Source organism: Tenrec ecaudatus, chromosome 6 (assembly GCF_050624435.1).
Source record: "Tenrec ecaudatus isolate mTenEca1 chromosome 6, mTenEca1.hap1, whole genome shotgun sequence".
In the NCBI taxonomy this organism is placed as follows: Eukaryota; Metazoa; Chordata; class Mammalia; order Afrosoricida; family Tenrecidae; genus Tenrec; species Tenrec ecaudatus.
In genome coordinates this window covers 146947262-146973098 of record NC_134535.1, presented here as the reverse complement: position 1 = coordinate 146973098, position 25837 = coordinate 146947262, and the positions used below count along the sequence as shown (strand labels likewise).

The following is a 25837-nucleotide window of genomic DNA, read 5'->3' as shown; positions in this document are numbered from 1 at the left end:
GATCAATTCCACACACCTGTTTGGTTTTGGCAGCCATGAAGCAAAGATGGCTTGACTTTTTCACCCAGCATGGTCTCCACTCTGTGGATGTCACAGGCCTATATTCAGAAGTGTAGAAAGGGTGGTGTGCTCTAGTGACTCAGACTGCATATTGACAATTACAGTATCCATCATGTTCAATGTGAAATACTTACATTAATCCTTTTAATATGACCCTTCAGTAAGATTTGTACCATTGTATAGATACTAAAAGTGACGTTTACAGTACACACACATTACTATTTTTAGGAGCTCCGCATCGTAACAACCATATGCACCAATCTCACAATTGTTCCTACATCTGAGTCCCCTTGTTGAAATCACTGTGCTATTATATCTCATTGAGAGTCTTCCTCATTTCTGCTAACTCTATGTTACCAAGCATTATAGCCTCCTGGGATTAGTCCCTCCTGAAAACAGGCCCAACATATGTTAGACAAACACTTGGCAGGCTTGTTTGCAGTCAGCGCTCTGGCTGCACATCTTCCAGCACAGATCTGTTGATGCTTTTGGTGCTCTGTAAACATGCACTATTCTTCACTATAATTCAACAGGATTGATTCTTCTGTAATCCCTATGCATTGTCCAGTGTTTACCTGCATACAAAGCAGTGAGACAGGAAAACACTATTGCTTTGGCAGGTGCACATCTTTGCTTTAAAGACTTGACAAAGGTCTTTTGCAGCTGATTGGCACAGTGAAGTAGTATGTTCTTGGATTTCCCGACTGCTTGGAAACTCTAATCTTCTCTGCATTTGTTGTGATGTTGCTTATTGATTCTGTTGTGATGATTTTTTTAAATTTCTTGATGGAGAGGCATAATTCATATGAAAAGTTATGGTTTTTGTTTTTCATCAGTAAGTTCTTCATCTTCTTGGTTTAAGCAAGTAAGGTTGTTTCATCTGATTATTGCTGGTTACATTAAGGAAACTTCTTCCAATCTTGATATGAAGTTCTTCATATATGCTAGCTTCTCAGACTATTCAGCATACAAATTGAATAAATATGGTAAATGTACACAACATTGATGCACACCTTTCCTGATTTTAAACCATTTTTAAAATTTTCTTGTTCTGTTTAAATGAATGTTAACTGGTTTACATACAGGTTCTACAAATGCATACTAATTATTGTACAAAATACATTCCTTACAATATTATACATAATTCTACAGAGTCAAGTGCCTTTGAATAATCAATAACTTACAGGTAAACATCTTTCTGGGATTCTGTGCTCTCAGCCAAGATCTAAGTGACATTAGTTCTGATATCCCATATTTCATGTCCTTTTCTGAATCTGGGTTGTATTCCTAATGACCTTCACCAAAACTTTCTTGAGTATGTTAGTAAGTATATTGTTACATATCTGCCTTCTATTGGATCACTTTTCTTGTATGGGCACAAATACAAAGTTCTTCTAGTGAATTAGCTAGGTAGCTATCTTTCAGGTTTCATTGGGTGTGTACCTTCAAAACTGCATTCACTTGTTGAAAAGGTTCTATTGGTATCTCTTCAATTTCCGGAGACCGGTTTTCACCAGTGCAGCTTGGGTATACTCCTGCAATAATCTAAATCCTTGATCATATGCCACCTCCTGAAATGAATGAACATAGATGCCTGCCATCTATTTGACTCAATTCACGGTGACCTTATTCACATCAATAAGAACTTGCGGCTCATCCTGATGTCGTCACCATGATTTACAGTGTATTTAAGTTCATCGTGCCAGTCTAGCTCACCAACGCTTTTCCTTGTCCTTACTGACCCTCTACCTCACCAAGTCTGACGTCCTCCTCTAACAAAGGAAGCCTACTGATGCCATGCATGAACCAAGCGAGTCAGACAATGTTCTGCTGTGATCCATAAGATTTGGCTTACTTTTAGGAGTAGAGCTCTAGGTGTTTCTTCCACTCTGTCTTAAACTCTGATCAACGTGGGTAATCCTCCTAGTATTGGAAACAAGAGTGCTATAACTTTTAGCATCGCAGCCATCACAGCACCAAAGCCTGACACACAGATGATGGAACATGGGCTACATTTTGAAAGCAATAAAACAATTAGGCCTATCTAGCTGTGAGACCTAGGATCCCTGGTAGCATAGTGGTTATGTATTGGGCTGCCAATTGTGACATCAGCAGTTTGAAACCACCAGAAGCTCCATGAGAGAAAGGTGAGGCCTTTGACCCCTGTGAAGAGTTAAGAGTTTCAGAAATCCTCAGAGGCAGTTGTACCCTGTCCTACAGTCTCACTATGAGTCAGAATCAACTTGATTGCCATGAGTTTTTGGTGAGTAGCAAGACTTATCTTTTTATCTCTTTGTTTTCACACTAAATCGTGTTTTATCTTTTATAAATACTAAAAATATTGTTTAAGAAGTGTAGTAAATTTCACATTAATTCTAATAGTGCTCATACATTTCTATAATCACTTAACTCTCATAAACATTGAAAAAAATAGGAAATATCTTATGACCCACATCATATAGATAAAAAAGCTATAAAACATATGCTGCAACCATTACTTATCAGTCACTTTGTCATACTGTGATGGCTCGCAAGTCGTGGTGACATTGGAAGCTGTACCATTGTACATAAAATGCCAATACTATCATCCTGGGTGATCGATTTCAGTCATCCTTCCAGAATAAGACATATTGAGAGAACAACCCAATGTAGTTATGAAAAAATAGCCAGTGCAAACCTTAAAGACGCCCGAGGGACCTTGTATGATATAGAGCCAGGAGATGAGCTCCATCAGTTTTAGAGATCCTCAAATATGACAGGGAAAGAACCTCCTTTTCAAAGGGGACATGACGCTTCTCAACCATATGGATGGACCTTTATTGGCTGATGTGGAATGATTCAAATGGGAAGAAAGAGCTACAAATTTCCATTAATAATTAGAATGTTAAATATAAAAAAGAATGAAACAGGGAGTATGCAACTCACTAGAAAGAAAATTAAACACAAAAGATCAATGTATACAAGTGAGCTGAAATGAACTCTTTTAACTTGGCCAATTATATGATCTAATATGCCAGGGGTAACAAATTGAAGAGGAAACAGCATCACATTCATTGTCAAAAATAACATTTCAAAATGTGTACTGAAGTACAATGTTGTCAGTAATGGAATAATATTTATACCACAACACAAGAAAAACAATTAAAACAACTATTACTCAAATTTGTATATCAATCACTAATGCCAAAGATGAAGATTTGCAGGGGTTTTAATTTTGTTTGTTTATTTTACTAATTTTTGCAGTATAAAATCGGTCAACATGCAATAAAGATGCACTGATTACCACCAGTGATTGGAATGTGAAAGTTGGACATAAAGTAGAATGACTGATCATTGGAAAGTGTGGCATTGGTGATAGAGAAATATGACAGAGTGTAGCAAGAAAGAGCACCAGGTAGAATATGCAGGAATCAAATTGACTACATCCCTGGAAAGAGTCACAGGAGAATCTCAGTGTCTGAAATCAGAACTAGACCAGGGACTGACTGAAGAACAATCAATAGCTTTTGTGAAAATTCAAGTAAAAAATTCATATAAAATTAAAACACATTTATGAGAACCAAAGGTAACTTGAGGATACCCAATCTGGGGTTAGAATCCATATTATGAAGAGATTTGACATATTGAGCACAAAAAAATCCATCCATGAGTTGAAGGATGATACAAGGACATCACATAAAGAAAGTTATTGGAAATTTACATTAAAAGTTTACATCATGCATTAAAAAGTTATTGGAAAGACAAAAAAGATAAATACAAAAAAATGCTTGCAGAAGAGACTCAGTTCAAAGAGCTGGTGTTAGAAGACCCCAGTGGAAGAATCTGCACAACATATGTCCAATGGAAAGAATTGAAGACCCCCCAAAATTCAAGCCTCAAGTTGTAATATTGGATTCAACTGTCAAAAATCAAAGGAAACCCTAAAAGTAGATGGAAGGAATCAATCGAGTCACAAAGGTGTCCTGGCAGCATAATGCTTATTGATTATGTTGCTAACTGCAGTTTGAAACTACCACGCTATCTCAGGAAGAAAGAGGGGGCTTTCTGTTCCCATAAAGAGGTAACAGTCTAGAACCACCGTGGCAGTTCCACCCAGACCTATATGGTTGCTATGGTCAGAACTGACCTGAGAGCAGTGAGATTGAGTTTTTGGTATACCAAAATGAATTGATTGATTAGGTAGCATAGGACCAAGAACTGATGGGCCTGGATGAATAGCTCCACGCTGCACTGAAAGCACTGGTGAGAAATGAGACTTCGGGAATGAGCAGAAAAAACAGTCGAAATATTTCAACATATGGATGCAATGCTGGAAGCATTTACTCCTGTGCATCAAGACGTGTAGAAGGCAACTACCTGAACAACCTGCTGGAAAATGTTGCAGCTATTTAACAATATTTTTAAAATCACATACAAGTACAATTTTGCTGAGGACAATTAGTGGTTGGAGTAGAATATTGACAGGGAGCTTTCAGAAACTCAAGCCAGATGCAAAAGGTGATGAATGAACAATGTGTCAGATGATCATGGCTGAGATCAAGAGAAAACCAGATGAATGTTTGTTTTAGTCTGGGTAGACTAGAGAAACAAAATCCATGGACATGCATATATGTAAAGAGTTTTATATGCAAGAGGAATTGAACATTGAGAAAACATCCCAGCCCAGTCCCGATCAGGTCCATGAGTTCAATACCAGCCCAAATGTCCGACACCAATCCATAAAGTCCTACTCAGACTCATGAAACACATGCAATAAAGCCAAGTGCAGGACCATCACAACCAGTGGGTAGAAAGTCTTTGGGTCCAGTGGCGCTGTAAGCATCTCAGTGCTGGCAAGGGTCTCTCTGTGGCTTCTCCGGCTTCAGAGGTCTGGTTGGGCCCATGTGTCTTGTCTTTTGAAATGTCTCAGAGGGAGTCACAGTGAGAGAGAGGTGTCTTCTGCCACCCAGGAGGAAGTAGCGGATTTCCCAGAATTCTCAGGAGAAGGCAATGCCCACATAGAAGTCTCATTGGCTATCTCCAGATTGACAGACTAGACTCCACCCCTACACTCTTAATCTTTAAATTGACACTACATTAGGTGACTGCCACAATGTTTATTTGTGCTTCTTGACTATGCAATGGCATTTGATTGTGTAATCATAACACTTTAGGGAAAACATAAAAAGGTGGAAATCCTACTTTTAATTGTGTGCATGTGAAACTTGTACATCAACAAATAGGCAGTCTGTTAAACAGCATGAGAGAGCACTCCATGGTTTAAATTAGGAAAGGTGTGCATCAGCGTGAGCACTGCACTTTTCTACTCCATTAGAAGTAGCAGTAAAGTCCACATCAGATAGGAACATCGTACTGACTGAAAGGGTCCAAGCCAAATTTCTTGAGCCAGGATTGTCCTTCTTATTCTTTTTTAAGGTAAGCATAATTAAAAAGGACAAAATGAGATGGTAACTGAATTATTTTAAAGCCTGGCTGCTCTCTGCTCTTCAAATGGGCTGGATTCTTTAGAAGTGATTCCTTGAACAAAAAAACTAAACATACGAATAACAAGAATTTGCCAACCCTTAATGTAGATTTTTAAAAAACAACAACATTTTGTTGTGAGTTGGGAGGCTTACATTTCAGATCGTCGCTTTTGCCATTCCACCATTTAAGTAACCCATTGAACCTAACCCTTGGCCTGGCCTCCTCTTTTTCTCCCTTCTCTTGTAGACAGTGTCTCCCTCTTCACCCTTCGCATGCCTAGTCCCAGTGAGTGATGCAGGAGGAGTCAGTCACCTGGCAAAGCTCACAGAGCAGGTGGAATACCTTTTGGAATGTTTTTTTCTTCTTCATATGTCCCTCACCATTGTTCCTTAGAAGGCCAATGTCTCAAACTCTTCTAGTTTAACATCTCCTGAATATTCAAATTTAATTTTGCCATACTGGCCTGTGGGAGAAGGATGGGGCTTTCTATTCCCATTGATAGTCACGGTCCTGGAAACTCACAGGGGCAGTCCTACCCGTCTCACAGGGTGGCTAAGAGTTGGTGCTGACTCGATGGCAGTGAGTGAATTCACTGACTTCTGATTAAAAATAAATATATTAATGTTTCTATAAGACTTTTTGACTTTACATATGTACTTTTCACATACAACACAGATATGCATGCATATATGTACATCTATAGATATGCACATACATATACATTTGTATTATGATGAAGTGCCTCTTGGTATTTCATGTTAGATAAACTCAACACACAAAATAGTTACAAATATTGAGACATTGATGCTATGGACTCCATCTGCTTCAGTGAGCATAAGTAATATTGTTCAGTTAAAAAGGGGAGGGGGTGTTGCTGTGACAGATAACTAAAATGTGCAAATGGTTTGAGAGTGCTCCATAGCGACAGCCTAGATGACCTTTAAGGTATTGTTGAAGACGTAGGAATGTCTAAAACATACAGGTAGAGGGCTCAGAATGAAGTAGACTTACATCACCCTGGATGGAAGAACACACAGAATTCAATAGGCATGAAAGAGAAGAAAGGAGGTACACACGTTGTCCTCCAGGTCAGAAAAAACCTTACTCTGAGTAACTCAGAGACCATGAGGCCTGTTGGAAAGAACATGGAAAGGAGAGGATTCTGTGGTTTCAAAGAGTGGAGGCAAAGCTTCACTAACTCAATCTAGAGTGTGGGATGGCCGTGCCTAAAAGCCAAGAGAGAGGGGTTTGTCTCTCAAACCTGAGAGGATGCGTCTGCTTTACCCAAGGAGACTTCTCGGACAAGCAGATGGGAGCGCCCAAGCTGATGAGCAGGGCTGCTGTTCCTGTGGCCTGGAAGGTTGGGCGACATAGGGGACTGAAGAGCCTTCGCAGGAAATCTGAAAACCAGGCAAACACTCAGAGCACAAAGTCACTGCCCCGACAGCCTCAAAGAAAAGAAATATGTTTATATCTTGAAAGGTAATGCACTTTGTTGACTTGGGCTTGGATTTTATTGTGCTCGTTGTACTTTTATTTTTCTCCAAGCTCTCCAATTTGTCATGAAAATACCGACCTCGTGCCACTTTCCCCATTGTTCTGTGGAAGCAGATCCTTTGAAGGCTGGGTTGCACAGGTCCACAGATGGAAAGGAATTTGCACCAGGATGGAGTCTGTCTACAATTTCACCCGTATTTGAATTCGATGATGCATAAGAGGAGAATTTAGGGACTTGGTTTTCATGCTCGTGGCAGAGGAGCGAGCATCTTGCGGGCCAGAGGAGGAAGATGTTGGTGGAGTCACATGCCACCCAAGAGGAAATTAAGAAGGAACAAGAGAAGCCGATCCACCGGGAGAAGACATCCCCGCTGCTGCTGCGGGTCTTCACCAATAACGCCACCACCACCGAATGGATGAGTTCTCCCTTGGAAACATGCTGTCCAGAGAGCTGCAGATCTACACTCAGATGGATGCAACCTTGACAGAACTGACAAGCTTAGCAAAGGAAGTTTACCCAGAAGCTAGAAAGAAGGGCACGCACTTCTATTTTGTGATTGTTTTTACAGATATGAAAAGACCTGGATATGAGTCAAGGAAACTGGCAGCACCATAGCGAGCAGGAAGGGACGATTGCATGACCTTTCAATCACAGACGTTCCAAATAGGGACATAGCAATCACACCCCCCAACTGGGCACCCCCTTCCTCTGGGAGCATGAGGCCATATTAATGTTTATCTGCTGTGTTTTGAATATATTTTTCAGTCAGTTATGTAAAGTATACCTAACTCACTGCCTCCTTTGATTATTGACATTAAGCCTTTAAACTTTGAACAAATTGTAAATTTGTTCAGAATTCAAAGTCCATATTGTTCCAAGCTTTCCTGTAAAATATGAAAAGTACACTTACCATTGGCTAAAACTGCATTGTGAAATAAATGGGTACAATTGAAAAAAAGAGGAGAATGTAGACTGAGAATTGATTTAAGACTTTGGAGATATTGTGATGGGGAAAATGTGTTTAATATTGAGATCATTTCAGTTTACTGTACTGACCGAGCCAATCAACACATGTGTGGTTAATTGAATAGTGGAGAGATAAATGGCTTGGTAAGCCTCATCTTTCTAGTTCTCGGGTCTCTTGCTTTCTGATGGTCAGAGAGGCTGCAGCTGCCTTAGCCAGTCTCCTGCTTTAGCTGGCAAGGCTCACTTCCTGCAAGACATCCCTGAGGAGAAGTTACATGGACCTACCCTGATGCAGCCCTGGGTGCTGGAGCAGCCATGTGGAGACCCTGACAGCACTGAGAGGCTTACACATCCAGATTCGGCTTTCCTCCTGCAGTTGGCATCATTGCGTGTGTTTTGTGAGATGGAGGAGGACTTTGTGGATAGGTGTCTGACATATGGGTTAATGTTGGACTTGTAGGTTTTGACAGCACTGGTTTGGGATGTTTTCTTAATGTGCACTTAACCTTTATATAAAATGTTCAACTACCATGATCCAAATTCTACCTTGCAGGGCTGAATAGGGCAGAGGTTGTACACTGATACATATGGGGGCTGGAGGCACAGGGAATCCAGGGTGGATGATACCTTCATGACCAAGGGTGTGAGGGGTGATGCTGGGAGAGTGGAGGGTGAGTGGGTTGGAAAGGGGGAACTGATTACAAAGATCCACATGTGACCTCATCCCTGGGAGATGGATGGCAGAGAAGGGGGTGAAGGAGACTCCGGATAGGGTAAGATATGACAAAATAACAATGTATAAATTACCAAGGGCACATGAGGGAGGGGGGCACAGGGAGGGAGGGGGAAAAAAGAGGACCTGGTGTAAAGGGCTTAAGTGGAGAGCAAATGCTTTGAGAATGATTGGGGCAGGGAATGTATGGATGTGCTTTATACAATTGATGTATGTATATGTATGGATTGTGATAAGAGTTGTATGAGCCCCTAATAAAATGTTTAAAAAAGAAAAAAAGAAAGCCAGGAAAAAAAACGTTCTCTGATACATGAGTTTCTGTGGATTTGTTTCTCTAAAGTACCCAGACAAACACATTCATGTTGGAAGAACATGAATTTGGTAGGTGTGAGGCATAAAGAAAGATGTTATGGATCGAATGGTGTCTTCCAAAAATATATCACACATTAATCATTCCCTTAGTTCCTGAATACTTTCTACCCCATTACCATGACCAACTTCTAAATAAGAAAACTGGCTAGAGCAGAGAATACACATAGCTACAGATAAGAGCTTTCAATACATGGAATTCAGGACAGATAAACCCCAGGAACAGTAATGGGAGTAGCAATATCATGACAATAGGGGGGATGGTCAGGGAAGGGGGAAGGGTGAGAAAGGGGAAACCCATCACAAGATTGGATATATAGTCCCCCTCCCCCACTCCCCAGGGCATGAATAACACAAATGTGGATGAAGGGAGACAATGGACAGTGTAAAATATGAAATAACAATATATAATCGATCAAGGATACATGAGGGGGGCAGGGAGAGGAAGGGGGGGGGGAAGGAGCTTGTACCAAGAGCTCAAGTAGAAAATATTTTGGAAATGATGACAACATGTGTACAAATATGCTTGATACAATTGATGCATGGGATGTTATAAGAATTGTAAGAGCCCCCAATAAAATTTTATATATATATATATATATATATATATATATATATATATATATATATATATATATATATATATAGAGAGAGAGAGAGAGAGAGAGAGAGAGAGAGAGAGAGAGAGAGAGAGAGAATCCTAACCTTTAGACCTGCATTTATAATCCTATTTGGAAATTGGTTCTCTTTGTTATGTTATGAAAGTGAATTAGCACTGAATTTGCTTTAAATTAGTCTTTATTCTTTGATGCTTGACACATTTGGATCAAAGGTTAAATCTGAAAAATGGGAATTCTTCTATATAGTCCATACAGAGAAAAAAACTGCCCCTATAGTTGGTGCTCTAATTTTACTTTTAGCCCGTTGTACTATGAGAAGCCGTTTTCTGTCATTTGAGAAGTTTCTGTTAAAGCAAACAGCATTATTCAATTAAGGCAGAATCTAATTAAGTTAAGAAGAAAGTTGCATTGACTCAATGCAAAGGTCTAATAAATAGTAGCCTTGATAGGAAATGTTACGCTTGTTTCTTTTCAGGAATATTTTTTTACACGTCCACTCCTAATTATATATCCAGCATGATGAGGTTGTTAAGGTAAGATTTTTCTAGTGTTTTGTTTTTAATAATCTAAAGACTATATGGTTAATGTATTGAGTTAATTTTTCTAATTCCTGAGGTAATTAGAGTAGAAATTTTTGTTCCAATTTAATATTTGAAGCATCTAGAAACAGTAGTAACTGATCCAAACAAAGAATAATGACTCATCTAATAGTAAAGATCACTTTCTTTGTTTCTCCCAAACCATCAGGAATCTCCTTTCTAATTTGTCTCCAAGAAAGCTAACATATGAATTTCTCAGTTTCCCTCAGCTGCATGTTTGGGTAAAGATACATTACTATTAAGGATAACCTGTTTATTATATGTTCTCCTGTGGGGTGCCTACATTCTTTAAAAGGAACATTGCGGGGTAAGCTACATAAATTTATAGGAAAACAGGTGGAGACTGGTAAAACAAAAGTAGCATACATGCCAAAAGAATTCCTCCAAGTACTAAACTAATCTTCCCCTTTCCTTATAAGGTCAAATTAAATAAAATAATATTTAAAGTTGTTCTGGCTAATTTAACCCTATATATTTGGAGATATGGAAGAAATAGTAAAACTCCTCTTTATAAGAGTTATTTCCCTGGTGTTCAATATATGAAATACATATTAGAAAATACATATATGCATTTTTGCACACTTTCATTTTTGTGTGTTTTATGGAGTTATTCACGTATACATATATGCAATCAGTTTGATTCATTGCATAATTTAATTTCATTAAAATATTTATTTGTCTTCAATACCCTTGCTCTTCAGTAAAGTAGATCTTTACTGAAAATATATTTATTTTTTCGAAGTAAATTATTTTTCTTCCTTGTTGCCGAGAGGAAGTATTTACTCAATTCATGGATAATATTATCTCTGGAAATTTTATCGAAAATAAAGCACAGAATTACATAACATTAGTGTAGGGAACTGCATGTCCCTCAGCCCTGGATCAAAGCCATATACAACCTTCATGTATTTACTCTCGGTTTTCTGTCATATAAATTGTGCCTAATGGTCTTCCTGCCCTTGTTTCCCCTGCGGTCATTAGTTACTTGACCTTTGCTAGGATTGGTGCTCAATTGCTAGCAGCCGCTAAGCTCATTGGACAACACACACCTGGCAGCACTTCCTCTAGGTGCCTGGTATGCCTCATTAGCATGCGGACCTGTTTGAGCACAATCGCCCGCCATTTATTCCTTATTTGGTAGGTGCATGACTATTGGCTACCCCAGCTATACCTTATTTCCATATGACTTAATGGTGCTCGCCTTTCACAGGCTATTTAAGCCTCTGCTCTCAGCTCAGTAAATGAGACTTTATCAGACTCCTGTCTTTGCTCCATTCTCTGCGTCTCTTGCCAATGTTCATTCCCAGTCCCTCTTCCAGGTACCCATGCTGTTAATGACCAGCGGGACAGGTCACATTAGAATGTGTCATTGTTCATAACTGATAAAAGATAACAATTTACTGCTTTGTAAATGCATTTGTAGACATATTTAGAATGATATGGAACACCTACAATGTGAGGTCATATTTTCAAAAGTAAATAGGAAATCTAACTCCATTTTTCTTTGTAATGCTTCTATGCTCTCTTTTACAATCACATCCATAAGTATCCTAAGTGAATATTGATTGAAGTCACCTCGGGCTACAGTGTGTCTGTCCTAAGCTTAGTAGCTCCAAATAAATTTTTTAAAAATAATCTTTTATTATAGGATAACTTGCAAGAAATTCAATATAAAATAATACCCTGCCTTTTTGAGGGCGAAATTTCTTTAAACACCTCAGCTTATATTGGGGTATTATTATTTGAGTGAAAATGTAGAAAATGCCCCGGTGAGTGTCTGGGCAGACCACAGCATCCAACAAGAGGAGCTGAGATTAACCAATTGACATCTGACTTTGAAAGCCAGATATGACTGCCATAGTGCTAGTCCACATTCCAACGAAACTTGAAGTCAAGCCTCCCTGTGCCCTGGAAGACTGAGGACGAATTTTGAAAATCCCATCCATTGTTGGAAACATTTTCAGAAACAATATATCTGAGCCTCACTGCACCTTAACTGGGAAACTGGTCTCACCTTACAGAGCCAGACTAACAACTGCACCTTAACTAGGAAACTGGTCGCACCTTACAGAGCCAGACTCACAGGCTGGAGTTTAAACCAGAATGTCAGTTGAATGACCCTCTCAGTGCCTAGGCAGCAGAAGCAGGTTAAAGTAAAGGTGGATGTAAATAGGGTTTCTATAGGGCAGAGTGAATGAAGCACAGCTACAAAATACATGAGACTAAATCAGTGCTATTCACACCTATGAGCACATCCCACTAGCAATCATGAGACCCAAGATATCTCCTAAGAACGATACCTTTGTGAGAAGGTCAAGTGGGATTTGGGTAGACTGTCTTTGGTCTCTTAAGTCTAAAGGCTGGAATTGTAGAGCCTACTGTTGTTAGGTGCCATCGAGCGGGTGCTGACCCATAGCGACCTTATGCACAACAGACCAAATACCTCCTGATCCTGCATCCTCACAACTGTTCCCATGCTTGAGCTCATTGCTGCAACCAGTGGCAATTCCCCTTGTTAAGGGCCTTCCTTTTCTCACTGCCCCTTCACTTTACCAAGCATGATGTCCTTCTCAGGGGACTGATCTCTCCTGACTCCGTGTCCAGAATATGTAAGACCAAGTATCGCCATCATTGCCTCTAAGGAACTGTCTGGAAATACTTCCTCCAAGACAAACTGGTTTGTCTTTCTCAGCAGCCCATGTTAATTTTAACATTATTCTCCCGAACCACAATTCAAATGCACCGATTCTTCTTCAGTTTTCCTTATGCTATATCCAACTTTCATATGCATATGAGGCAATTGAAAATATCATAGCCCGAGTCAGGCACACGCCAGGGGCAGTTTTACTGTCATCTATGGTCATGACATGTCAGAATCAACTCTATGCCGTTGACTTTTGAAATGTTTCACCACATGCACTAGCATATCAGTCATACTTTAAATATGATTCATACATGTGGATATTGAATTTTCCTCTGCTTAACTTCTCATTGGTTTTAATCAACTGAACACACAAGTTCCAAGAGACTGGGTAAGTTCCACAACTAGACAAGCTAGTAGATAATTTTGGCCATCTCCCCAGTGAGTGGCTTCAGGGAGCCACTGAAGTCCCCAAAGGGATGTTTGCTTATATTACAGGATAAGATGACTATAGATAGTCTGCAAAAAGCTAGTTGAACTGAAAAACAAAATACCATAACAACTTTCCCAAACTGAGTGATTTTAAACAAAAGAAACACATGCTCTCACAGTTCCAGGGTCTCTAGAGTTGTGGTATTTCTTGCTATCCTAACTTTTATTATTGTCTTATCATCACATGGACTCCTGGGTTTTCGGTATGTCTCTGTTATATTCTCCCAGAGCCCTGGTGATGTAATGATTATGAGTTGGGCTGCTAACGCCAACACTAGCCGCTCAGACCACCAGTCACTCCTCAAGAGAAAGATGAGGCTTTCCATTCCTGTAAACAGTTACAGTCTCAGAAACTAACAGTGGCAGCACCGCGTTGTCCTCCAGGATTGCTGAGTCAGTGTCCATTTGATGGCAGTGAGTTTGGTTTGCTTTTGGTTTTGTTCTTAGAAGAATACCTGGGATTGGGCTAAGACTCCACTGGAATCCAGCAGCAGAATCCCGTAGGACTTCCTGAGGGGTTAAGCGCTGAGGGATGGGGGATTCAAAACTGCCCAGGGATACTTCTCAAAGCAGGCCCGGTGATCTCCTCTGAAAGGTTACATAATCTTGATCACCTGAAGGGACAGCCCTGTGCTGTGACACACAGAGTCACCAGGAGTCGGAGTTCCCTCCACAGTTAAATACAAAACCAATCCAGCGCGGCTTCATCGTAAATGTATCTGGAAAGCCCTCATTTCCAAATAAGATCACATGGCCTGTTTCTGGCGGTACAGAAACTTCTAGGAAATAGCCCACTACAGTTCTGTAGGATGCCAAACACTCATCTCCTTGACTCAGACAGTGTAGGTAGCCTGCAAAGAGCTAGCTGAACTGAAAAAGAAACATCTTCTTTTAACTTTAGAAGACAGATCTAATAATACCATTCTATATAAAACAGTTTGTCCTCTGTCACCAGGTTGGGTCTCTGCATCACTCCATTGTACTGCAGACTACAGGCCTGGAGATCGGTTTCTGTACAGATTGCAGTTAGAAGAATCCTTGGGAGCAGTCGTACTTTGTAAAATGTGAGGTTCCTTTGAGCTGAAATTGACTTGACAGTAATGGGTTGAGTATGTGTTACAGAGTAACTCCTAAATTGACTGTTTTTCTGCTCTTCCTTTGAAGTTTACAATTACTTGAAATGCTACAGAATCAAAACATCAAAATTATAATTCAGGATAAACTTATGGAAGTATTTTTATTTATAATTGGGTAGAAAATAATATTTTTTTAATTCTCAATTCTTCGTTTTATAGTAAGTTTACATAAAGGTAATTATTCCTTTAAAAATCAGGCATAGAATTAGTCAAAATAAAGATCCTTTTGACTTTTAAATGGAAAGAAAATGTATTCTACTTCAAACAAAAAGGAAATAGCATGATCCATAATTTTGGCATCTGAATTTTATAAAAGAAATTACATAGTAGCAACCAATGTAACTTTGAGACCAGCCTGTTCAGAATTAAATTGATAGGCGCAAATTAGGCCTCGCAGGCTCTGAAAATGTCTGATACAAAACCGATTTCATAGACCATTACAATCCTTGGTAGTGTCTCCATAAAAATGTCACTCTAGACTTTTAATGCAACCAGCCCCTCAGCAGCCTATTAAATAAGATATGGAGTACTACCTGAGAATATGAAATGCTTATGACTGCTTTGTCTTTCAGAGCAATAATGGAATGGTTTTAAACTCTGAGCTCATTAAAGCATGCTTAGTCATTTCAGAGATTATATTAGATAATCTTCAACATATGACAAGTTGAAGACATTAGACTTGGAGAAAACTTAAGAATTCGCTTTTCTTCTTGAACTAATTTTAAAAACGCTGCCCTAGATAGTTCTTTGATCTCTTCAAGTATACATCTAGTTCTATTTCTTGAAAAGATGAAATCTAGAGTAGCACTAAATCAGCCTACATACAACTATTTAAGCAGATTATTATCATTTTCATTTTTAAAGAGACTAAAAAAGTAGCACTGGGTATAGAGCTCCACGCTTGAAGATCCGATTTGATTTTCAAAATCTGCACTTGAAAGTCAAATAGGCACCTCCAACTAAACCCCGAACTTCATTCCAGTTGATCCTCCTGGAAGGAATCTCACACAGAGAAATAACGCTACCAGTTTAAATCGTCCAAGCCTTCCTGTCGCCCTTCTCCCTGCATATCCCACAAGCAACTCTCAGTCACTGGCATTGGCATTTGCCTCATCACCTATACAAAGTTGAACCATTTCTAACCACCTCCAAAGTTACCAAAATCCTAGACCAGACATTCGAAAACGTCGGTGAATATCAATTTCCTGAAGACTTGATATAGAATAGAGTTCGCGGTCTTGCATATTTTAGAGTCTCTCTTTCAGAAAACATAGGGTGAACGTCAAGTGGTGTTGGTTTTGTTTCTCCAGAGATCAATCTTTGAGAATCTCTGTCTTCATCACATCTTACCCAGTCTGTTCCATTAGGAGTTTTGGTGGTGTCGTGGTTACAAGTGGGACTGCAGTCTACAAGAACAGCAGTTCAAAACTACCAATCCACTCAGCAGCAGGAAGATGGGGGCTTTCCACTCGGTAAAGAATTACAATCTCAAACCCCACAGGGGCAGTTCTACTCTGTCGTATAAGGTTCCTATGAATTGGCATCGACATATAGGCAGTGAGCTGTTTGTTGTGAGCCAACTCAATGGCCTTCTTTCTGGTTTCTCTTTTTCTGAACTTGTCACTAAGAGATTTCTTCTCTAGAGAGCAGTCTGAATTATCTTTTAAAGCTAAGTTAAATCATGTCCCTCTGCGTTAAATTATGTGCTTAACTCCTTCTCATGACTCCCACTCACTCAGAGAAGAATTGGTCCCTACAATGGCCTAGGAGAACTTACAGATTTGTCCTTCCTTCCTACTTAACTAGTTCTCATTAATTCTTCACCAGCTCTACGGGCTGTGCCGCTCCACACACATCCAAGCACAGAGAGCTGGCCTTGAGGTCTCTCTCTCCAAAATGTGCCATGGTGCTGACATGGGACTCATCAGAAAGACCTTTATTTTCTTGCAACGATATTAAACCCGCTTCCTTCCAGCAAGTCACTTGTGACTCATAGCAACCCTGGGTGTATCTGAGGAGAACTAGGCTTCGTCAAGTTTTCAAAGGCTGTGACACTTCTAAGAGCCCCAGGCCTTTTCTCTGTGGCAGCGCTGTGTGGACACAGCTATCAATGTTTCAATTAGCAATGAAGCAGAAACATGTGCGCCACCCAAGGACTTATTTTTCTTATTACTCACACCAATGTATTTACAATTTAGTAAAGTCATGGGCTTGTGTATGGTCTATGCATCCTTTATGAAAATATAACTCATCACATGAACAGGGATTCCCCTATTTGGGGATTCTCAACACTGGAATAGTATCTCATGAAGAGTCTATGCTTATAAGCCATTAGATCAATCAGTAAAATGACAAATGAATGTAGGCTTAGAGAAGAAATGATGAAATAATATAAGAGCTTCTTCTATTTTTTAATGTCAATATAATTCCAGATGTTTGAAAAATGTAAGAATCCTGTAAGGAGCCCTGGAAGCATCAGGAGTCTAACAGCCAGGTCATCGGTTCAAACCTGCCAGATGTTCCTAGGCAGAAAAATGATGTTATCACCTTCTGTAAAGATTTACAGCCTTGGAAACATATCACCATCCTGCTCCATTCTGTATAGTCAATATGAATCAGAGTGGCCTCAGCAGCAGTAGTGTGGGCAAAGGCCAAGACCTCGTTATGGGCTGTGATTGAAAAGCGAGAGATGAGGGTAATTCTGATATTACAGAATCCAAAGGATGAACAGTTCATAAAGAGATGAATATTTAATCATGTCAACTATGCAGAGTGACTTATTCAGATTAAAATGTCAACTAAAAGAAAAATTTTAAGTGGTACTAGATAGCAACAACAACAATGAACTCCAACACACCAATGTTCATGAATATAAAACAGGCATATTCTATTACACGGGTTCCCCAGGAGTTGAAGCCAAGTCAAAGACATTTAAAATGCACAAAAAGAATGACAGGGGGAATCTACAGAAATGAGAGTACACAGGAATGAGTGGAGAAACGGGGACCCTCATCAAGTCCTTGTGATTCTGTAGTGTGGCTTTTTTTCACTGCATTGTGGTAAATTAAACCACGTTCATTCATTTACTAAATATTCTGAGTGTCAAATACCAGATCGTATTTAAGTATAAATGATCATAACTAAAGAGTGGAAATCTCAGTTTGCAGTCCAGTCGCTAGGAAAACAATAAAATCCACATACATATTAGTGGTGAATTACAAAATAGACAAAGATGAGGTGGAATACGATAGTCCCAGGAACATACACAATATTATCTAGACTCGGGAATATAAATTTGACTTGTAACATTTCTGTTGCCCATGAGAAATTTAAGAAAAGATGCTAAGTACTATTGCCTAGCAAGCTGAAATTTATCATGGAAATCTGACTGGGAGATACACTTTGGAGTTGTGAAATAGTTGAACAATAAATTCACGACACCATGGAAATTTCAAAGTAAAATTCACACAATGAGAAGACAGAGAAACTGATGTGATTGAAAAGAGAGAGATGAGGGTCATTCTGGTACTACAGAATTCAAAGGATGAACAAAAAGAGGGGAATATTTAATCATACCAGATATGCCGAGTGACTTAAGATTAAAATATTTTTAAAACTCCATTGACCTTAAAAAACACTACAGTGGCTGGCAATTTAATTTGTTAATGTGTTTTGGGAAGAGTTTTGTGGGAGACAGCACACACACTGCTTGGGGAGATGTGCAGAGAGGGTGTGAGGTAGGGAACAGAGGCAGTATAAATGGACATGAAAGTTATCCTTGAGGGGATGTTGCACACAGGCATTGTCAGAAGCTTGCATAGGATGAATAGCATTTACCAGCATAATTAGATTAAGGAAATCCATTCAGTCTCTGTTTCACATTACTGCTGTTCTGTAAATGAACTCTGGTGTCAGACATTGTAGCTATAAGAACAAATATGGTTTTTAAATATTGAGCAATTGCTCTATGCCAGAATTCATGTAAGTTTTTCTTATCCATATGACGACAGGGAATCCTTAAACTATCCCAAAGGGAAAAAAAGTTATTGGAACCATTTGATAACATACCGTAATTGGAATTGCCAAACTGGAATTGCCAAATGGCCTCTATGCAATTTGCATCTCCAAATCTGGTTCTATGAACACTTTCAAGTGGCCCATGATTACAGGCCTGCTCTTGTCAGTTGCCTTCCAGTACACTCCAACCCATGGCCAATTCTATCCATTTGAGTTAAATGTTTCCAAGTCCTGACTGCCCCATCTTTATGATTGATTGTTGGTGGGCCCAATTCCATTGTTACAGCCACTCTTTATGGAGTGTCCTCTAGCCATCTCCAAATCACTGTCATCCACTGTGTTTTGATGTGGCGTGGTCTGATGTAGGGTATTTGAGTCTGTAGATCTGAATGAGAGCAGACAGCCTTGTCATTTTCCCATGGATTAACAGGTGGGTTTGAACCAGCAACATTATGGGTAGCAGCCCATGCCTGAACCACAGTGCCATCAATTCCCAGCACTGTAATAACAAACACAACTCTAACTCTTGAGTCAACTTCAACACACAATAATCTTCTAGGACAGAGTTGAACTGATTCATAGGCTTTCCTTGACTGCTGTATTTGCTGATGTGGATAGCCAGGCCTTTCTCCCATGTGCCTACTTGAGCATGTGAGTTTCCATCCTTTAGTTTAGCCGTCAACTATGACCCAGGACCCTCAGGCACTGTCTCAAATGCTATTCTCCTGTCATCCATAGAGTTTTCATTTTCAGGTCCCTTTCCCTACTCTGTCTTAATCTGGAAACTGTGGTGATATCTGTTCACCGCGAGGAACCTGCTGCTAGTTGAAACACTGGTGGCAATGTTTCCAGCATCACAGCCACACACAGCCTCCACAACAAAACAAACTGCTAGCCAGGCCAGCTCACTATAACCCAGACTCATGATGTGCTCAGCTCGCCTTCTGCTCCTTGGTACGTTCGTTTCCACAGCCATTAAATACCTGAGAAGTGCAGTGTTTGTCTAATCATCAAGCCCTGAATAGAAAGTACGCCAGAGTCAGACTCTTTTTTTTTTTTGGTAAAGGAAAAAAACAACCTTTCCAAATTAGACCGGTCATTTGTACAATTCTCCATTTCTTTATTTCTGATAGTGATTCCTGTCTGCTGAAAAGGTTGAGATACGATCTCTTGATTTTCATGCTGCCTTGGATTTGTATAGTGCAGCCTTCTCAAAGCTCAGGGACCTTTGCCATCCATCGTCCCCTCTCTCCAGAACAGGCACTGTTCTCATTTAACAACTGACAGTGCAGTCACGGAGGGTGAGGTGACTTGGCTAGACTACATTCCTTCATATTCTTGCTTAGCAGTGACCTTACACTACAAAGTTTGTTTAAAAATGTGCTCTTTGGGGGGAAAATATACTCAAGTAATGGCCAAGTTTCTTAAACCTAGAGGTTTGAAGCATTATTTTAATTTCAAGAAGAATACTCTATTATGTAGAAAGCATGCCGTAGACCATTGCTCTCGCCCACAAAATAAATGCTGAAAGAATGTAGCATCTAAGTTTAGTTAAATTTCTGATTCAAGCTCTTTTGGTTTTTCTTGTTCAATGTTTTTTAATAAAATGTCCACAAGAGCTCAAATAAATATTCCTACCAGAGATCATCAGGATGGCAGGGGACCAGACATTTCAATCTGCTGTACATCAAAAGTAACTAACAATAGCAACAAACATTTTTGCAGCAAAGAGAACATTTACAATTCTCACTTTTCTAGTTTGTGACATATTTATTTCCTACCTTTATGATATGACTTTGAACTTAAAAGTTAAAGAGGATGCACAAAGAAAACAGAAGGCATATATTGTATTGTTGGGTTTTTCTTTATCTTATTCTATTTATATATGTATACCTATGTTTATATGATAGAAATATTGTTAATGGTGTGACAGAGATCCCGATTAAGTAAATGAGCGTACAAATGTAACTCTCCACACAGCTTGCACATAATAGGTGCATAGTAAATACAAACTTTCATTGAATGGTGTTTTAAGTTCAATGAGACTACTTTTATTAAGGTTTCAAAACTTTAAATGGATGAAGACACCTAAAAAATAAAAGTCATTTTGATGATGTGGAAAAGTCCACCTTTTATGCATGTGACTCAGATGATTGACAACATTGATTGACAGATCATAACAGTCTAAGGAAGTTTCATGGAAACTTCATGCATGAGGATATGCAATTGTTAGAAACAGCACTTTCGTAAAATATTAACAGCTGAACAGAAAATTGGTCAAGTAGAATAGGGGAACGTAGAAAATACCTGAAAGACACACAAGTTACAGAAAAGAACAAATGGCTTCAGAGATGAATTTAGCAAAATAGCCCAGCAGGTTGAAGTCCCTGAAGACGGTCACTGGTGCGGCCCCAATAGGCTCACAATCCTGCCCTGCCTACCGTGGCCAGAGTGTCCTGGGTGGTGAGCACCAGGTCTTCCTCTGATCCTTGTGGTTCTTTCAGTGTCTGCATCTTCGTGCTGAAGTATCAGCTGACTCTTTCCACTGTACAAACATCATGTCTTCCATAAACCCCTGACAGGTGCCTTTTTTGTCTCATTTACGGCTTCCTTGTAGGATTATATTACAAAATAGACTCAGGCCTAAGGAGGCGCGGTCAGCAGAGGCTTTGCTTCAAGATGGTTCCTCAGACCACAATGGTTGCTGATTTGAGATGTAATGAAAACGATTGAAACGCAAATTCTGGTTTTTGCTTGTAAGGTGGTATGTTCAGCCAGTTTTGCAAATGTGCTTTATGCTGAACATGGACACTGGCCCCTCTGTTCCAGCTTTTAACCAAGAATCCTACTACATAGATATTGAACCCAATCCAATAAAAGAGAGGGAAACATAAGAGCATTACTCTGGAATAGTAGTCCTCCAACTATCCATTCTGCTCTCTTTTCCTTTAGTTTTTTGCTTTGGCTTATAAATTTCTAATCTAGACTAGATTACTACAAAGCACAATTTGTATAAATGTGAAATTAAAAGGTATGTGTTACCCAAATTTTTTTTTAAATTTTAACAATTTATTAGGGGCTCATACAATTCTTATCACAGTTCATACATATACATATATCAATTGTATAAAGCACATCCATACATTCCCTGCCCCAATCATTCTCAAGGCATTTGCTCTCCACTTAAGCCCCTTGCATCAGGTCCTCTTTTTTCCCCCTTCCTCCCCTTTCCCCCCTCCCTCATGTGCCCTTGGTAAATACCTCGTTATTTTGTCATATCTTGCCCTATCCGGAGTCTCCCTTCCCCACTTCTCTGCTGTCCCTCTCCCAGGGAAGAGGTCACATGTGGATCCTTGTAATCAGTTCCCCCTTTCCAACCCACTCACCCTCCACTCTCCCAGCATCGTCCCTCACACCCTTGGTCCTGAAGGTATCATCCACTCTGGATTCCCTGTACCTCCAGCCCTCATATGCACCAGTGTACAGCCTCTGTCCTATCCAGGCCTGCAAGGTAGAATTCGGATCATGGTAGTTGGGGGGAGGAAGCATCCACGATCTGGGGGAAAGCTGTGTTCTTCATCGGTACTACCTCGCACCCTAATTAACCCATCTCCTCTCCTAAACGCCTCTATGAGGGGATCTCCATTGGCCGACACTTGGGCCTTGGGTCTCCACTCTGCACTTCCCCCTTCATTTAATATGGTATATATATATACATATACATATACACATACATACACACACTTATATCGTTGTTTGTTTTTTTTTGCATGATGCCTTATACCTGGTCCCTTGGCACCTCGTGATCGCACTGGCCGGTGGGCTTCTTCCATGTGGGCTTTTTTGCTTCTGAGCTTGATGGCTGCTTGTTCACCTTCAAGCCTTTAAGACCCCAGACACTATCTCTTTCGATAGCCGGGCACCATCAGCTTTCTTCACCACATTTGCTTATGCACCCATTTGTCTTCAGCGATCCTATCATAGAGGTGTGCAGTCAATAATATTTTTTGTTCTTTGATGCCTGGTAACTGATCCCTTCGGGACCACTGGATCACACAGGCTAGTGTGTTCTTCCATGTGGACTTTGTTGCTTCTGAGCTAGATGGCCGCTTGTTTATCTTCAAGCCTTTAAGACCCCAGTCACTATCTCTTTTGATAGCCGGGCACCATCAGCTTTCTTCACCACATTTACTTGTTCACACACTTTGGCTCCAGCCGTTGTGTCGGGAGAGTGAGCATCATAGAGTTCCAATTTAATAAAAGAAGGTATTCATGCATTGAGGGAGTGTTTGAGTAGAGGCCCAAGGTCCTTCCGCCACCTTAATACTTGACCTATAAATATAGAGACATAGATCTATTTCCCCATCCTCCTATATATATTTGCATGTACATGTCTTTGTCTAGACCTCCATGAATGCCCTTTGACTCCTAGCTCTTTCCTCCATCTCCCTTGACTTTCCTCCTGCCCTACTACCATGCTTCATCACCACCTGGGCTAGAGTATACCTCTTCTCTAAGCAACCTTACCCTTGATCATTTCCCACCAGGCCTGCCACTCCCCCTTCTCTACCCTTTGGGGTCCCATGTTTTTCCCTTGTCCCTGGGTTTGTTAACACCACTTCCTTACCCCCCCTGCCCCCCCTAAGTCCCCCCGGAACTGTCGGTCCCATTGTTTTTCCTCCAGATAGTTCATCCAGCCTGTCCTATTCAGACAGATCTGTGGAGTCACTAACATGCACGAAAACAAGACAGAGGAAAACAAAGCAACAGTATACAACCAGACAACAAAACAACAAAAACAAACCACTGACAAAGAACAGAACAAAACAGTTCACAAGAGAAAAGCTTGTAGTTAGTCCAAGGATCTTTTGCTGGCCCTTAGGAGCGTTTTCCAGTCCAGTCTGTTGTGGCACCACGCCCTGGCCCCAAAGTCCACTTTCAGCATTCGCTGGGGACCTTGCCACTCCATTCCCTTGCTGTTCCGCTGCACTCCCCCAGTGATTTGCCTCGGTGTGGTGGGATCAGGTCAGGTGCAAATTCCCACACTGTGTCTCCGGTGCTATCCCCTGTATCGCCCTTAGTCACTGAGGGGCATCATGTCTCATAGTAGGGCCAGCCATGTTGTTCTCTCTGTGGACTGGCTGCTCTACTCAGGAACATCATCATCACGGCCTGGTGGGCCAGGCTGTGCTCCACTCTCTCCTCCTGCCCCTTCATCTGCTTCCGTGTGCTCTGATCAGGTATATCCATCTCCTGGAGCTGCAGAGTCAATGTCGTCCTTTGGAACAAATTCTTTTCGGGGGAGGAGCAGGAATCCACTTAATTTATGGTGCTGGGCCAGCCTCCCAGACCTCTCCACTGGTTCCCTCCTCCACGCCGGGATAACCCAAATTTTTTAAATTGCTTCATCTGATACGAATTTACTGCAAAATTGCTTTTAAAGTTTAAACGTGCTGAACCTTCGTGTTTGTAACTACAGCAGCAAATATTTCACAGATTCGCTGTGTTCCATGGCCCACAGGTTGAACTGGGCTCTTTGATATCAGTCAGCTCTTCTGTGAACATTTCTGCAAAGAATACCTCCACACTTCCCTGCCCTCAGTAACCGTGCATGCCTGATGGTTGGGTCACCAGAAAACAACCTGCTCACTGTTGCCTGCTGTCATGCCAAGGGTCGCTGTTGGTTGGAACCAACTGGATGGCACCAAACAATAGCTGTTTACTGCTTATTGTCTAGGATCTACAACTCACCATTTCTTTGAGCAAATGTTTTAATGTCTGAATCATATTTCCCTTGACCAAGAAAAGGAAAAAAAACTAAAATAATGATAGAGCCAACTGGCCAATATCAGAGCATTATGTTGAGGATTGTAGAAGACACTGCATTTAACATTCTTATACCGAATGTCAAGAAGGTTGTTACCGTCTAGAGGGCTTATGCTGCTTTGTCATAATCCCAAGAGCCTCATGCCACCTCAGACTATAAGGAGCCATTGAATGGTTCTTATCAATTTAATCATACAATCATATGTGACAAATCTAGTGGTAGATAAATATTTTGTAGATTATATGAATACTAACACTATTTTTAAATAAAATCTTTCTACATTGAATGATAACAGTATCAGTCAGAATACTATTAGTAACCGAACAGAAAACTGATTATTTTTCTCCTTCTTTTCCTATCGTTACTACTTCATTCTCAAAAAAGGTCAGAACATAGGCTCACAAATACTAATCATGGCACTACATTGGCAAAATGTGCTCCCATGAAAACTCTGCAAACATGAGAACAGAAGTTTGTGCTTGTCACATGTGGACAAAATCACAGGATTCAAAGTGTAATCATAACTGGGTGAAACATGAAAAAGTTCAAAACATAAGTTACTATAGAGTTTTCTTTAGCTCTGCATTTAAACTGATTTTTCAAAAAAAATTATGTTATAACTATGAGAATATTTTTACAAAATATATATTTCTTCTAAAATCATGAACAAAAATATTGTAGTCATTGTGATGTTTTGGCAATGTCAATTGGTGCAGTCTGTGTTCCCCACACCTCCCCCCACCCATTGAACACACTGACATAGAACATGGAAGAAGCACACCAGCCTGCATGACCACAAGGTGTCAAAAGGATCAGGGATCAGGCATCAAAGAACAAAAAATTATTTCTTTGTATGCCCACCTCCCCAATACGATTACTAAAGACTAATGTGTGCATAAGCAAATGTGGTGAAGGAAGCTGATGGTGCCCGGTTATGCAAAGATACAGCGTATGGGATCTTAAAGGCTTGAAGGTAAACAAGCCACCATCTAGCTGAGAAGAAACAAAGCCCACATGGAAGAAGCACACCAGCCTGTGCGATCACAAGATGTCAAAGGGATCAGGCATCAAAGAATAAAAATTCATACCTTTGTGAAGGAGGGGGAGTACAGATTGGGGACCCAAAGCCCATCTGTAGGCAACTGGACATCCCCTTACAGAAGGGTCATGGGGAGGAGACAAGCCCGTCAGGGTGCAGTATAGCAAAAATGAAACATACAACTTTCCTCTAGTTCATAATTGCTTCCTCACCCCCTCCACCCCCCAGCACCACCACTATCATAATCCCAATTCTACCTTACAAATCTGGATGTACACTGGTACAAATAAGAACCGGAAACACAAGGAATCCAGAACAGATGATCCCTTCAGTACCAGTGGTGAGAGTGGTGATACCGGGATGGTGGAGGGAAG

The 25837-nt window shown here is 40.3% G+C and overlaps 1 protein-coding gene and 1 pseudogene across 1 annotated transcript in view; one reads left to right on the top strand and one right to left on the bottom strand.

Moving 5' to 3' along the window:
- Window positions 1-25837, bottom strand: part of GRM7 (glutamate metabotropic receptor 7) — a 1162681-nt gene that overhangs the window by 907935 nt on the left and 228909 nt on the right. The gene's annotated exons all lie outside the window — the stretch shown is intronic.
- On the top strand, window positions 6743-7755 carry LOC142450583 (histone deacetylase complex subunit SAP18 pseudogene; annotated as a pseudogene).